This window comes from Hippocampus comes, unplaced genomic scaffold, assembly GCF_001891065.2.
Source record: "Hippocampus comes isolate QL1 unplaced genomic scaffold, H_comes_QL1_v1.1 scaffold155, whole genome shotgun sequence".
Lineage (NCBI taxonomy): Eukaryota > Metazoa > Chordata > Actinopteri > Syngnathiformes > Syngnathidae > Hippocampus > Hippocampus comes.
This window is the reverse complement of record NW_017804967.1, coordinates 681,738-685,231: the sequence shown is the minus strand read 5'-3', so window position 1 is coordinate 685,231 and position 3,494 is coordinate 681,738. Positions and strand designations below refer to the sequence as shown.

At 42.6% G+C, this 3,494-nt stretch overlaps 1 long non-coding RNA gene across 1 annotated transcript; it reads left to right on the top strand.

Annotated features, from left to right (window-relative positions):
• Nucleotides 1–663: 663 nt before the first annotated feature.
• On the top strand, nucleotides 664–3,231 carry LOC109525881 (uncharacterized). Its single transcript, XR_002170220.1, has 2 exons — nucleotides 664–1,016; nucleotides 2,552–3,231. It is a non-coding gene; the product is annotated as an uncharacterized LOC109525881 (long non-coding RNA).
• The last annotated feature ends 263 nt before the right edge of the window (nucleotides 3,232–3,494 follow it).

Below are 3,494 nucleotides of genomic sequence, written 5' to 3'. Positions count from 1 at the left end.
TTACGTAAATGTGAATTACCCAGAAAAAGTGTTCACCAGTCGGGCGATCGCTCACGATGCTGATGTTTGCCTTGGACATTTTCGAAGGATTGTTAATAGCCGACAAACGAAAACGTCCTTGGACCAGTTCTTTACAAAACGCCAGGCGAAAACTACTTCTGAGAGAGAACATGAACTAAAGGGGGCAAAAAACTACGAGGACGCAGTTAAAAGTTAAATGACCATCATTTTTATTCTTAACTCTATAATTTGTTTTTTACATTATGCACAACTCTCATTTATTGTGAAATGATCTAATTGTAACATGTATTTGTTACATATTTTGATGCATTGTTATGCTTTAGAAAACATTTATGTCTGAATTTGGGGGTTGGGCGGGGGGGGCTTGGAACGGATTAGGGCATTTACATGGAAAACGCGTCTCGACTTCCAAAATTTTCTAGTTAAGAAATTTCTTCCAGAACCAATTAATTTCATAAGTAGAGGTACCAGTGTACTCTAAACGTTTACAAAGCTACTAATAGAAATTGAGCTCACAATAACCAAGCAACGCGTTGCACGTCAGTTCAGTCAGAAAAGAAAACCTTTCGTCGCCGTCGTCATCACCACATCACAGTCATGTGACTGTCGAAATTATCCTCTCTGATTGCAGGCCTCCCATTATCACGAGCGCAGCTTTTCTGTTTCCCTTTGGCAATCACCATCTCGTCCATTTTCTCTCTCATGAGCACTCTTGCCGCTCCCGAGCGTCTTCATGAGTCTGACACGAGTCTTGTCGTGAACACAAGCAGGTGGGGGGGAAGTCCACTCTCGGCCAGAAAAGTGGGCTGCCATTTTAGCCTAGAGAAAGAGCATCTGCGCATTCACGGCAAAAGCCAGTCATTATGACGATTGTAACAGACTTCCACATGACACAGTCGGTCCGTAAGAGGAGGCCTCGTGGACTCTCCTCGCCCGAAGCATCATGCTACATGTCAACACCCGCAAGATCGTAATCTCACTTCAAAAGCTTCTTTGTAAGTAAAGTATCCATCACACACTGGATTTGTATTGTAGGCTGCTTACTGTACACACAACAGCAACCTCCTTTTCGTAGTTTAGCGATATTAAAGAAAGGCACCACGATACAAACTGCTTGCAATGTTTTTAGTGTCAATAGATTGTTAATTGGTGACATACGATGATGCAAAAACCGCACATCAAACTTTGTAGACCGGCAGGGCAAATACCACTCAAGAACCTCCTTTAATTCTGCGAACCTCTGTGTAAAGGTGTGCAGAGAGGAATTTGTTTTGAGAATTTGCCTGATCTGGGATTTCCCTCGAGGCAGCTCGGTTGCATCGTGGACTTTGCATGTTCTACATGCGCTTGCTAGTTTTTTTTTGTTTGTTTTTTTTTTAACCCAATACTCCCGTCTCGTCTCTCATTCAAAGCAATTGAGCACCACATATTTTTATCATTTTGTTTTTCCACCCAAAGAATCAATATGATCCGTCAATAATGTCTTGTGTCATCTTTCCATGAAGAAGCAAAAAACATTTGTTCTTGACGTCAGATATATTTCATGCTGACAAACAAAAATGATATCCGATGAGATATGGATTGAACTTTTCAAGTTAAAGGCATTCATACACAAAATCCTAAAGTCCTTTTTTTTTCTCTCTGAAAATTGTTGCCTGTTTCGCGTCACGCAAAGCTGGGACTCTGTTGTGCAAACGACACCAGATGAACACGTACTGTCGGTTTCTTGTATCTTCTTCCATCTTGTGGAAGTGCATTTCATTGTTCGGCCTGTCAGTACACGTCCGTTGCATCGCTAGATGAGCAAACACATTAGTCGGGGTCAACAAATAATTTTTCAAATCAATTGTTAAATTTTTTTTTTTTTAATTCATATTTATGTCAATGTATTTCTAGTCTACACTGAAGTGCATTTTCTGAGGGCACTGTACTGCTAGTTGTCGTTTCAAGGTCACGCATATGAATAGAAATGGTGGTTCTTGCTACTCCAGCACCAGCGGCAAAGACTGGGTGAGTAAAAAATGATAAATCACTCTATGAAACCCTCTGTTTGTCGTCCTCCTCTCTCAAATATCTTCAACATCGCCACGCTAACTCATGGTGACTATTTGGCCTTGCTTAGCCCCCCTGTCACCCTCATCATCTCATTTCCTGCTCCACCGATCGTTTTAGTCCGACGACGTCAGCAGAAGGCCCGAGATGCTCAAAACAAAAAAAAATGATTAGTGATGAATGCGTTTCAAATTTGAAACGCTGATTGAGAGTAGTAAAGTCGATTCGTCGACTAACCAGTTCAAGCACACAAATGTAATATGATGACCGTGATCTGATTCCAATACATTTCCAATATTCTCACGGTCATCACGGCCCCCCTCAGGGAAACCAGAGCTACGTGGCCCATAATGAAAATCAGTTTGACATTCTCGCAATTACGTAATGCATTTCCAATACTCTTCACTTCTTCCTCCTCCTCCTCCTCACTTGTTTGCTACACGATGTTTTTTCCTTTTCCTTTTTTTTATTTATGTAGAATACTCCCTTTGCGCTGACGCTCGCTGGACCTCCGCTTGCTCAAAGCGGGTGGTCTGGCTCCATTCGTCTTTGTCAGGCAGCATTAGTGCCATGAGAGGCAAGTGTATACACACACACACACACACACACACACACGTGCATTTACACTACACGCCGGTGCCTCCCATGGGGAGGGGGTGGGGAGGCCGTGACAGCAGGCCTTGCCAAAGCAGGCCAATGAATACAGATCACCTTGCTCCTCCCAACCACGGAGAGCCAGAGATCCTTCCGTGGCCCTGTGGGACGCCCAGCCGCTCACACCGGGTCGGGCTGGCTGCGTGTTGCCTGCGCGGGCTCCATTTGGATGTACAGTACACGCCTGCCTTGTGTAAACATTGCGCTGTCAATAGATAGGGCAAGCTGTGCCATACATGGTGCACTGCAATCATGTTTTCTGCCTGTGAGCATCTCACTGTCTGTCTGTCTATCCTGCTATCCATGCATCCATCGCGTTGTACAACTCTATACTGTATATACAGTACAGCTATCTATTTTTCCAGAATGATACCATAACAATATTACTATAACTTTCATGAAAATTATTTTTTTAAAGAAAAATATCAATCCAAATGCATGTGGAAAGTTCTTTTTTTAAAATTAGAATTCACTGACAGTCATCACCAGGAATAAAGTCAGCAAAAAAAAATACTAAATAATAATAATTACATTCACAAAGTCCTGCAACTGTGCCGATAAATAATTTTTAAAACAGGTAGTTGTTACCGTGCATGTGTTAACTGCATCAAGATATATGTTGATGTGTACCAATTTGTCCGTGCATGTGTGGCTTGACGCATTACGTAGCCTCAGTGCTAAATTCTTCCACAGAGGGGCACAATGCTTCCGAACCAGACTTGGACCTGACCGGTGCAAAACCTACTAGTTGGCCACCAAAGTTAATT